This window comes from Corvus kubaryi, unplaced genomic scaffold (assembly GCF_017639235.1).
Source record: "Corvus kubaryi isolate FWS band 111438036 unplaced genomic scaffold, C.kubaryi_AGA036_p1.0 37397, whole genome shotgun sequence".
Classification (NCBI taxonomy): Eukaryota; Metazoa; Chordata; class Aves; order Passeriformes; family Corvidae; genus Corvus; species Corvus kubaryi.
The window spans coordinates 18320433-18332461 of record NW_024581136.1 but is presented as its reverse complement, the minus strand read 5'-3'; the positions used below and the strand labels follow the sequence as shown (position 1 = coordinate 18332461).

General features: G+C 42.3%; 1 long non-coding RNA gene across 1 annotated transcript in view; it reads left to right on the top strand.

Moving 5' to 3' along the window:
- LOC121671067 overlaps window positions 1-11549 on the top strand; it is a 13070-nt gene extending 1521 nt beyond the window's left edge. Inside the window, exons 2-3 of the long non-coding RNA XR_006018373.1 lie at window positions 9142-9279; window positions 11047-11549. This is a non-coding gene — a long non-coding RNA (uncharacterized LOC121671067). The remainder of the gene's footprint in view (window positions 1-9141; window positions 9280-11046) is intronic.
- Window positions 11550-12029: the final 480 nt, after the last annotated feature.

Below are 12029 nucleotides of genomic sequence, written 5' to 3'. Positions count from 1 at the left end.
GAGAGAGAAGCTGCAGAGAAAGGAGCTGCTGCTTCTTTCTTTTTGGCCGTTCTTTCTTCCTGCTGGAAACAACGCCGGGACCCCAAAAGCCGCTTTCCCTGCCCTGCTGGAGACCGGGCTGTGGCTGCCCTGCCCCGCTGCTGCTTTGAGCTTCCGCTACGCTGTAGCCCTGCTCGCCCTGCCTGCCTGGGCCTCCGTGGGCTTTTCCCATCTGGATACATCTCGTCTGCCACCCGGGATTTGCGTCCGTCCCTGCCGCTTCAGCCGCTGTTCCTGAGAGTCCGGGATCGGCTGCCCAGGGGTTTGTGAAGCCTTTGTTCCATCCCTTCCCGGGATCCCAGAGCACCAGTGCCGCGTGTTTCCCGAGCTCGCTCCGGAGCGCCCCCTGCAGCCGCGGGGGAACCATCGCACCTGCCCTGCTCACCGGGAGCTGCCAGCGCCCCTGCCGGCTGCGAGCGGAACTGCACCCGAGGGGAAATAGCCTGACAGCCGAGAAGGCTGGCACTGGGTTTGTGATTGCTGTTACTGCCAGAGTTGTTGTTGTTTTGTTTGACTGGTTATATACATATATATAGAGAGAGTAAAGAACTGTTATTCCTATTTCCCACATCTTTGCCTAAAGGCCCTTGATTTCAGAATATAATAACTTGGAGGGAAAAGGGGTTATATCTGCCACTTCAAGGGGGGCCTCTGCCTTCCTTAGCAGACACCTGTCTTTCAAAACCGAGACAATCAGTTATATTGTTGCAGTTTATTTGCTTTGAGTCTTGTCCTTCCGATTTTGGTGGCTTGACCATTATTTATAATTGATGCTCCTTTAGGGGGTAAACAGCCTTCACAGAAAAGCTGGAGTTTCAGGAGAAAGCACTCCATGATCCAAGCCGGGCTTTAATAAGGACAAAGTATTATCTGTTTGAAATTTATGCACTCTAAGCTGTATTTCATTTGGCAAATTTGCATTTGCCCCATATGTATTCAAGCTAGGAGGCACACAATAACTTACACTGTTTTTCTTCACTATATAATCTGTCTGGCAGTAATTTTCCTTCATCATCCTGGTTACAGCACAGTTTTCAAGATTTTTTTACCCTGACAGGCAATTTGTGTGGAGAGCCTGTGGAAACACATATGGATTTATGGATTTTTTGATCTTGAGAAGGAACTCTACAAGTAGTTTGCATAATGTATAATCAACCTGAAAATATTCTGTATTCTGGACATTACTTGGAGTATTGTTTTGTAGCATTATAACATGTTCTTTCCTGTAGGAAAATCGTGTTCTTAGTAGCCAGATGAATACAGTTTTTAATATTCTATAATAATGCCTTACTGAAAGGCATCCCATTGTACATGGGATACTTATCTGGTATTTTCAGAGAAAGCAGAAGCAATACACTGTTCTACATAAATTATGTTACAGTACTCAAGACTATTTTTAAAGTTTCCACTAGGAAAAATGAAGATTTAGATGTAAGATAATTTCCTGCAGAAAAATTGGCACTTCAGCTTCCAAAACTTAAATGATTCACACTGACTTTGTGAGCTTTGGATCAAGTACTTCAGCTGGAAGGGTATCAAGAGCCTGTTTTGTTGAGGTTTGGCCCATTAGATTTACATGCATGGGAGGTGAAGTAATGCAGGATTTGATGCTGGCATTCTCTACGTCATCGTATTTATAATTAGATTATTTAACTTGCAGCCATTTTATGTGTCTCTTCCGGTTCTCAGTTGTATTTTTTGTTTCATTTACCTAGATCTGACTTTCATAAACATAATTCTCTATTTTTGCAATCAGCTTTCACAAATGTAGATCACACAAAGAAGTCAGTTCTTGCCTGATTTCTCCCAGAGTCACTTTTGTTGGAAGTAAACGTAAAGTTTATAAGGAAAATAACAACTGAAATTCAACTCAAATCCATCTGGTGGAGTTGTGCTATAAGTTATAAACCTTCTGTGTTTCTGTTGCCATTCTCTTCTTTTGTTCTCATACTGCTCCTGACAAAAATGAACCAGATTTATTAACTTTGTGGGGCTTGTCATCCATATTAAAATATTTTTTTACTGCTTTTGAGGCTCTGTATTTAAAGTCACTGTTAAGAACTCCTGAGCACAGAGGTGACTGAGGGACCAAGGGACTGACCAAGAGTGGCATTTAGGGGCTTGTACTAACCCACGTTCCTACTTTGATTTGCAATCCCTTACATTTGTTTCAGGCTTTAGGTGAGGTTCCAGATCAATATTTCTGAGGTTGCAGGGCTATGAGTTACATTAATACTGGAAATGAAGAATGGTCAGAAAATATAATTTCATTTTTTCACGAGCTGCCTTTGATCACTTTCCACAAATTTTCGTGCAGTTCAAATTCCACTTTCATGGCCATTTACCAAATGCCTGTTTTAAAATCTCATAAACCAAGATCTGCAGGAAATGAAGTTTAAATTTGCTCTGGAACTGCTTGTTCTTATGACCAGGCAAGAAATAGAAGTAACATCATTTTACCTAGCTGATGGCTCACCATGGCCACTAATACACTTTCAATAAAAGCAGGGTATTTTTAGTCCTCAAGAGGAGATTGTGTTACTTATTAGTTGTAAATTATTTGCTCCATTTTGTCAATACGGCAAGAACCTTGTTTTCCCTCTCCTCCCCCGTTTTTGGCTGCAGAGGCACACATGGAATAAAAGCTACTAATCAGATGTGAAGGTGTTTTACCTTTAGTCACATCAGATGCCGTTTAAGATGGTCTGGAGTATTAAATCTATTTAAATTCAGGACAAAACCTGAAGGGCTTAAGCCCCTTTGCTTAATAGGAGAGGGCTGGTTAAGTCCATTGGGGAGCAAAACCCAAGCAAGGTTTGATTTACTGCCAAAACTTTCTTTCACACTCCCCAGAACAGCACATGAAATTGTCACTTTCAGTAATTTTTTAACGTTCTTCATAAAAAAAGATTTCCTTGCTCAGCCAGAGCTCCTGGTTTGATCACAAACCTTGGGCTCAGCCAAGCACAGGCGGAAATGAACCCAACACCTCCAAGCATCAGAGTTCCCCTGATTAAAAGAGATGTTGTTCACAGATGGCAGATCAGGCCATTAATTTGTGCCCTGAACTAAAAACACACAGTGCCTTCCTTGGCTCTGCTTGACCCAAAACTCAACCAAAGTATCCAAAACTGGAGCCAAGTTTGAAGTATTTTTGTGAGGCCAGGTGATTTTCAGGTTTCATTACCACGTTTCAGGCTCTGTGACCTGCAGCCTACACATCTGAAGGTAAAGCAGGCTGGTACCTACAAAGAAAAGCACTTTGCAGTAATAAATGGGAGGATTATCTCCAGTGCTTCCAGTGAATACAGCTGCTGGGGAGTGTTTTATTTGTTCACTTTATAAGGATAAAAAAAATGGACTTGTTTTAAGCCATTCAGGTTTAAGACAGGCTTTATCTCCCAGGTTGGAGGGAAAGATTAGTCCTTATTAGAGCCTAATCTTAATGATACCCATTTATAAATAGGGCTTCAAATTGTCTAAAATAATTAAACACGATGAAATGCAAAGACTTAAGAGAGCTGAAGTCTTCTGAGAGAAAAAAAAATGAAAACCTGAAGATTTATCTACAAAGATTAAAGCAGCTTTAATGGCAAAGCCCTAAGAAAATAAAAGAAAATACCAGGAGAAGGAAAATCGAAGCTCTTGCTAATGTCTGTACAAGGCAAATTAAGTTATAGATGTGGTAAAATGGCTTAAGAAATTATAAAAACATAACCATTTAGCTGCTGTTTCATAGCCAAAGACGTCACAACAGTTTACCTTTGTCTAATCATTTGCTTTTCTGGATTTTTAGACAGTCTTTGCTTTTCGTACAAAAGAGTGTGAATGCATTGAGGCATTTTCAAGTTTTAAAAATAGAAATGGCATTTTTTCCCCCATACTGTAGCAAAGAGAACACAACTGTTGTTTTTGTGCAGGTACTGTAGTGAAGCAGCAGGGGAGTTCCTTGCTGATCACAGGATGAGGCAGGTTACAAGCACTGCCTTGCAGACATTCCACACTTTAGCACTGAAATTTCCACCTTTGCCCAGGATCATCCTTCCCTTTGGCTCAAAAGCTTCCCCATCATGAGTGAAAATGGTGTTTTATGCCCAGCCCTGAGGGGAGCCTGGATATGAAAAGCATTTTCGTGCAGGTTTTCAGTAGAGGTTGGGTGTGAAGAGCAGGAAGCCAGATAAGTGCAGGGATATCCAGAGCTGAGAGGGCTTTGCTTTGCTGCCTTTTTCCAGGTGTTCCCATCAGGAGATGTCCCCATCAACCCAAAGATCACCATGGCAGCACCGAACTCAAACAGATGGATTTTTCCTGGGCATGCAGGGAAGGGGCAGCTGGGCTTTTATGGAAGGCTGGGCTGAATTTGCTTTGCTTCTCCTCGCCTGATCTATGATGACACATTTTTAAATGCCCAAGGTTATACAGATGTGAGCCTGAACTCACCTTGCATCCTTTCTTCTGCTGCTCAGACTCCCAGCACTGCTGGTTTTTCCTGATATCCTGAGTTTCCCAGTGCTGCTTTTCACACAGCCACTGGAAGGCCCTTGCTGCCTTTCCATGATTTGCTGTTAATACAGTTCTCAAACAGTTCTTGGCTGTTTTAGGGCAGCTTTTACCTAAACTCACCAGAGAACTCTGTTGTTTGATGTGGTTAATAACCTTTTCCTTCCATTTTCACAACTGCAGCACCTCAGTTTCTTCCCATTCTGGAATGAGAAAAACCAGGAATCAGGAATTTGCTTACAATAACATGCACAAACTTCCTAGAAAGATTGAAACTGAGAAATCCTCAACTGAACTTTATCTGTTGGAATTCACTTGGCATGGTTTGTGAGTGCACCTCACTTTTGCAATTTATCTCTGTAATAGGTTTGCAGAGCTTCCTCAAAGCCTTGCCAAGTTATTTCGGGTGTCATCATCAATATTTTCTTCAGAAATTGGATATGAGAAACAGTAAACGGGCAGTTTATATGTGAATAATGATTAGCTTGAGCAGCAATACCAAATCATTTCCCATAGCCCTGGTAGAAATAGTTCAACGATTCCACATCTATAAAAGAGGGTGAAACACAAAAAGGAATGCAGATCACAGCCCAGTTTTACAGCCAGAACACCAACATATCATCTTTTAAAGAACTTTCACTGGAATTGCTTACAAATAGGAGGAAATATTGCTTATTTAGCACATCTGTAGGGGAGAGAGAGATGCTTCCCCAGAGAAGAACTTTTTAATATAATCATTAAAATAATTCTGTCTAGCAAAAGTTTGCAGTTTTAGTAGACTGTGTACAAAGCAGGATAAGGATGGTTTGGTCTGCTTGTATTAAATTCCTTTTGTAGCTAAACCACTGCAGTGGCTCATTGAAATATGAGAAATCAAAGCTCAGATCCTGTTTTCTGGGCTGACAGGGATATTGCTATCATTTCTGATTTGCTGAGCAACTGTGATCAACAGGCAAACCTTCCTGGGGGCATTGGGATGCAGGTGGGACAGAAAAGGGGTGGGAGCAAAATTGATTTGTGCATCCTCAAACAAAGCCTTTGCGGTGTTGAAAAAAGGAGCTCACATCATTCCTGGGTTTAAGTTGCTGGGGAACTTTCCATTATAAAACATCTTTGCATGTTCTGTGATAAAGAGGGGAGGGTGAGATGGGGTATTGGGGAAAAATTCCTCCCTGGGAGGGTGGGGAGGCCCTGGCACAGGGTGCCCAGAGAAGCTGTGGCTGCCCCTGGATCCCTGGAAGCGTCCAAGGCCAGGTTGGATGGGGCTTGGAGCAACCTGGGACAGTGGAAGGTGTCCCTGCCCATGGCAGGGGCTGGAGTGAGATGATCTTTGATGTCTCTTCCAACCCAAACCAGTCTGGGATTCTCTGAAATTCTTGAATTTCTTGCTGCAGGCCTTCAGAATTCAGAATGTCTGGAGAAATGACTTTTATTAGTTCTGTACAAGTTTGCAAGATAGAAACTTTGAAAAGCTTTCTCTCCTCCATGAATTTAGTAACAGCAATGTTCATTTCCGTGTTGGCACAGAGCTCCTTGAGTGGAACCTGGAGCTCTGGACAAGCCATTCAAAGGCAGTGACAATGGATGGGAGAGGAAAACATTTCAGGAAGCTCATCTGAAGCATAGACTGCAAATTCTTTCATTCTATGCAAGAATTCCTTTTTGGATTTTATTTTAAGAACTACAACTGTAAATATATCCACTTCTCACATACTCTGCTCCATATCCCTCCAAAAAAGGGGAAAACTTTATCCCTGGATCATCTCAACGGAAGAGATCTCCAACATTTTTGATGTCCCAGCATCAGAGCTGGGTTTCTGTGATTTTACAATATGATTTTGGATTTAAAGTTTCTCAGTTCTGCCTGAACTCTGCTGGAGATGCCAGAGCTCTTTCCCAGATGGAATTCCTGCTGTGCTTTTCACAAAAACCTACTGACAGGATGCCGTACTTGAATGCAATCATTGTAAATACCGGTACCACACAGGTGAGACCTCTTTCCACATCAAATCCCCAAAAAAATGTACTCCCTGTCTCACAACTACATAAGGACTGCTCAAATCATACCCTTGGCCGTGGCTCCACCAGAATTTTAGGGGAGCAATTAACATATGTTCAATATTTGGCTATGAACAAAAATGCCTTTATAGTGCAAATGTTGCAGTCTGGTTGTTGGATCATTACCAAGCAAAGGCAGAAGCATCCGTCAGGAATTTGCTGACAATCCTGCAAATAAAGAAGGAAAGGATTCACCTTGTGACTACAAAAAAATCAACAAATAAACAAGCAAATACCAACCAGCTGCTGGATTAAGAACAAAAAACCAAGGGGGAAAAAATGCTTCCAATTTAGAAGAGCTTCACTGGAGTCCTTTTGTTGTCCCAAAAAGCAATAGGAATTAATCATCTCTGCTGGCATGCCAGAGGTAGGGACTAAAACAATGGTCCTGCAAGTAAATACAAGTGAAGATCTTGCTGTTAAAAATTCATGTAAAAATCATTCCAGCAGAGGAATAAGATCAGATATTTTCTTCCAATTCCAGCAAGCTGACAAAGGAAGAATTAGATACCAAGTCACAGCATGCATGAATTAATCAATATGGATTTCAAATGCATCTCTGTGAGAGCTGCAATGAGAGGAGCAGACAATTATTGCATGGCCAAAAACAATCTGCTACAGAAACAGAATTCTTATTCTGACATTTAAGTTTCTCATCTTTTTTTAACCACTTAATGAATAAAAACTGTACTTAACTATTAATAATGAGATTTTAATTTCAGAAATTAGACCCTTTTAGTTTTATATCTCTCACACCCAGTGATCTTTTTCAACATTCCCAAAAAAGCATGGAGCCTACATATTGAAAGGAAAATTTATTTAATGTTAATCATTACTGTGAACTTTGGGTTTTCATCAGTTACTAAATGGCCTTGGCATTAGAAAATACCACAGTGATAGGTAATGTCACAGAACATTAACAGTTCCATTTTTCTTATCAATTAAGCTGACCTTACCTACACTTATTATTTATTTGAACAAGAGAAATCTAAACACATCATGGATATTACAGTCCATCTGCTACAGTGTTCTCTAAATGCTTGTCCTTACCCAAGGCTTTTCTCTTTCAGAGATGATAATTCATCTCTGAAAACCCTAATAAAAACAGAAATTGTGTAATCAGTGAAACCAGGAATTTCTTTTCTGTTCTTTTTACATATCCTACAAATGATCTACCATTTATTGAAACTCGTAATTTAAGAAATAGCTCCAGTCTTCACATCAGAAAACAGCAGATTTTTTCTTCATTAAAGGCATTTTGTCAATAATGGTAGTGTGGAAGGTGTGGGGAATCTCCTGTCTCCTCTCAGCACCCATTTTGCAAATGGAAGACATAAAATGACATAAAATAATGGACATTAAGTGACGGTGGGGATGCTCAAGGAAAGGGGTTCACAACTGAAAATGTGCTGGTTACAAATGAAAATTTGATACTGGCAAACTCCATCATAAAAATAAAGTGAAATCATCTCCAATTCCTTCCTTACATCCTTGATGGATGTAATAAATCATTGTTCAACTTTAAAAGTTGAAAAACAGATTAAGGACCAGAAAACTAAAGCAGAAATTAACTTAAAGGCAAAATTGACATTTCCAAGGTGTAACACAAAATTGGGGGCAACTTTTAGGGCCCAGCAGTCCTAGGTGTCCTGGAGCTGGAGGTTGTTCCAATTCTTTGTTTTTAATTAAATTAGGAGAACAACCATGGACATCCTCACAATTTCTTTGTTAAGCCTTCTATTTTCACACTGGGACAAACGACAAAAGATAATGGAGAGAAGTAAAATTTTAAACATATTTATTACTTAAGACTTTTTCTCTTCTTCCTCCTGAACTTCACTAAGCCAGGCTCAGCTGAGCTATATTTCCTTTGCCCTACCACTTCCACAGCTGAAGTGTTTGGCCTAAGCTGAGCTCCTCCTCTTTTTGGGACTACTGCAACATCTGGTAATTCCAATGATGGGGAGAAAAATGGCTCCAATAGAGGCAAAAAGTTTTACCCAGTAATTGATGATGATGAAAGCAATAACTAACATTTGATAAATGTGGAGAACCCCCATTTATGTTGAAATACCAGTTCTTGTTCTCTGGGAAAAATGCAGCACCTCAGGAAATTCCCTGCCGAGAGTCACCTTTCAGGTTGCAGCATGGCCAGGTCCATCCTTAAAAGACATTTCCAAGACAGGGACTTTTTGCTTGGTGAGTTCCCAGTATCCCAATTCCCCAAGCTTTATAAAATATCGTTCTGCGTGACAACATTAAGAAATGTTTCCGAGGGCTGGGAATCTAAAGAAAATCCCTGATGTTTTCTGAGCAGCTCGGAGTCCCTGTCCCTTCCAGATCAGCTGTTCATGAGAACAGGCCACGGTGCTGCTGTATTCCAATCCCACTGGGCAGCGCCTTGAATCCGTCACGGATCATAATTCATTGCAAAGCAAACATTTAGGACATGGGGGAGAGTGGAGAATAACTGGCAAAAAAATTATTCTGAAACAAACCCCAGAAACTGTAGAGGATTTACCATCTGTTTTGTTTTCCATCCAGGTACTTCTGGGCTCTGAACAAGCTTTTGTGCCTTGGAAATTCACCAGTTCTCTGAAAAAAAATCCCTTGTTGCTATGGAAATACCATCCCTTCACGATGAATCCTTCTTGAAGGTGGAGGACATTGGCAAGACTAAACGTAAACTTTTTTGGGGTTTTTTAATGATGTGTCAGACAAAAGCGGCTGGAGCAGGGAGAATTCCTCACCCCCCAAAACCACTCCTGGTATCATCACCTGCATGTGAGGAACATAAAGCAGCTGCGTGATGGGGTCATTATCCATCCCCAAAACGCATCCAGAGTCCCCTGGAGCTCGTGGCACGGCTGCTGTGTGGAGAGCAGGGCTGTGCTGAGGGCTGGCTCTGTGCCCAGAGCTCTGTTTTAATGAAACACGAAGTTGAGAGGGATCAATAACGCTCTCTCCTCCCAAACAGCCCCTTAGAGCAAGCTTTGGGAAGGTGATGGGTAAGGAAATTAGATGTCTGTGAAAGCTGGCAACATTCCTGTCAGGTTCACACCACGGAGGCTGCCTTGTCACTCCATGGCAAACCTCAGCAGGGGGATACAAAAGGGAATGAAAGACAAGAATGTGTGAAAAAAACATGAGAGAAAACCTCCCCTTTCCCCCTCCTCCCACTTGTTTTTTCTCTCTGCCTGCATGCCAACAACCCCCGAGTGAAATTCCCCCAGATGTGACCCTCAAGATGAGCAGCCAGCCAGAAAGACAGACATGATGGTCTTCATATCCTCTCCCCACTCAGAGCCCTCCTACAAACCTGATGGCTGCTGAGGCCACTATCGACCCTGCATGTGTAGAGTGGAAAACAAAACGAAGCCACCCCTTCAGCATTAAGACCTAATCCATCCTCCTGCAACTCAGACTTGTGCAGTGATTTATGACTGAGTTCATTCCCACCCCTACAATGCACTCACCATCACAAACAGGCTCAGGGAGTACTCAAAAAAATTAAAACACAGCTCAGCATAAGCATGGCAAATCTGTCTGTTAACCTGATGGGTTTCTTCAAAGGGTAATACCCAATGAAATTAATTTCAAAAGCAACACATGAAAAAAAAGCAGTCTAAAAATAGTGTAACAGTGAGATCTTTTGGTTCTTTAATAAATTGATGTCTGGAGCTGACATGTTCACAGAATCCCAGAATGGTTTGGGTTGGAAGGGGCATTAAAGAAAATACAGTTCTAACCCCTGCCATGGCAGGGACACCTTCCACTGTCCCAGGCTGCTCCAAGCCCCAATGTCCAGCCTGGCCTTGGGCACTGCCAGGATCCAGGGGCAGCCACAGCTGCTCTGGGCACCCTGTGCCAGGGCCTGCCCACCCTCACAGGGAGGAATTTCTCCCCAATATCCCATCTAACCCTGCTCTCTATCAGTGGGAAGCCATTCCCTGTGTACTGGCACTCCAGGCCCTTGTAAATTGTCCTTTTCCATCTCTTCTGTCAGCTCCTTTCAGGTACTGAAAGGCTGCAATAAAGTCACCTCAAAGCTTTCTCCTCTCCAGGCTGAACAATCCCAATTCCCCCAGCCTTAGAGCAGAGCTGCTCCCTCCTTCTGCTCATCCTGGTGCTGGATTCCCTTCCAGTGCTGGGACCCAGAGCTGGGGGCAGCTCTGCAGGTGGGGTCTCAGAGAGAGGCAGGATCAATGTGGGCAGCATGTTGGAGACACAGGTGGGGTTTTTAAATCACCTGCATGTTTGGCTGTTTTTATTGAGAACATTCCTATTTTGAAATCTTCAACTATTTGATTCTAATTTTTTATTTGGGAAGCCTGAACCAGCTGCAGTTCCAGAGCACCCCCACCGATGTCCCCAGCATTACAGCGAAGCTGCTTTATACCTCTCAATCAGCAGTTCAGTTTATTACAGCTTATTTTCCCCTCTCTTCAGCTGCCTGCTCGTCTTGCTCTATTCTTCTGAGACTCGTTTTTACAACCTTCGCAGGATGTGAATTCATTCAGCGTGGTGGCCTCCTGCAGGGAGTGCTCTGCTCACACCATCTTGTACCAACAGGCAGCCTGAGGAGAGCCCTCTGTGCCAGGGCCTGGCTGCAGGACACCTGGCAGCACTCACAGCAGCCCTGTGCTTCCTGCAACTTGTATGTTTAAATATTTCTAATGATGGGGGAAACAAATTGTTACAGCTACAAATCACCTGCCAGAGTGACCAGATTTGCATCATAAACCTTTGCACAATCAGTACTTGACAAAAGCCAGGTTGTCCCTCAGTAACTTAATTTTTTTTTGAGAGTTTAGGAAGGGCTGTGGTAGGAAAATGTGGTTCAAAGCAGCATTCAATGTGCTGAATACTTTTTATTCCAAGTGCAAATCTGTGACTGTACCTGTTAAGATTGTATTAGAATGATTAAACCAATTAAAACAGATTTATTGCCATTCTAAGATTCCCTTTTGAGATGGAAATAGTCCTGCTTTTAAAACATGAATTCATTGTTCTATAAAGGTTTCACACATTTTAAAAGTGTTATCAAAAACTGTAGGATTGCCTTCTGAAGAAATTTTTTAATCTTTCACTGCCTGTCTTAAGTGGCTGAAACAAGACAGTAGAGAACACATTTTAGGGAAGGCTGAGAAAAGAATGGAGCTACAGCCAGTTTCTGACATGGGACCAGAATCTGACACCAGAAATCTCTTTTGATAGGACAGATGTTTCATCCTCACAGGAATTTTAGTGAGGAGCTCATGGGTACAGTTTGTACACACCTGGGTTCAGATCCTCCCCTACCTGCTCATGCCTGGCCACAAAACACAGTCCATAGGGACCAGGTTCTTGGTTTGGGATGCTCAGGGGGGCTCCAGATTCCCTGTGCCAGCTGGATTGAACTAATGTCTGCCATGCCTGACCACCCTTCCCAG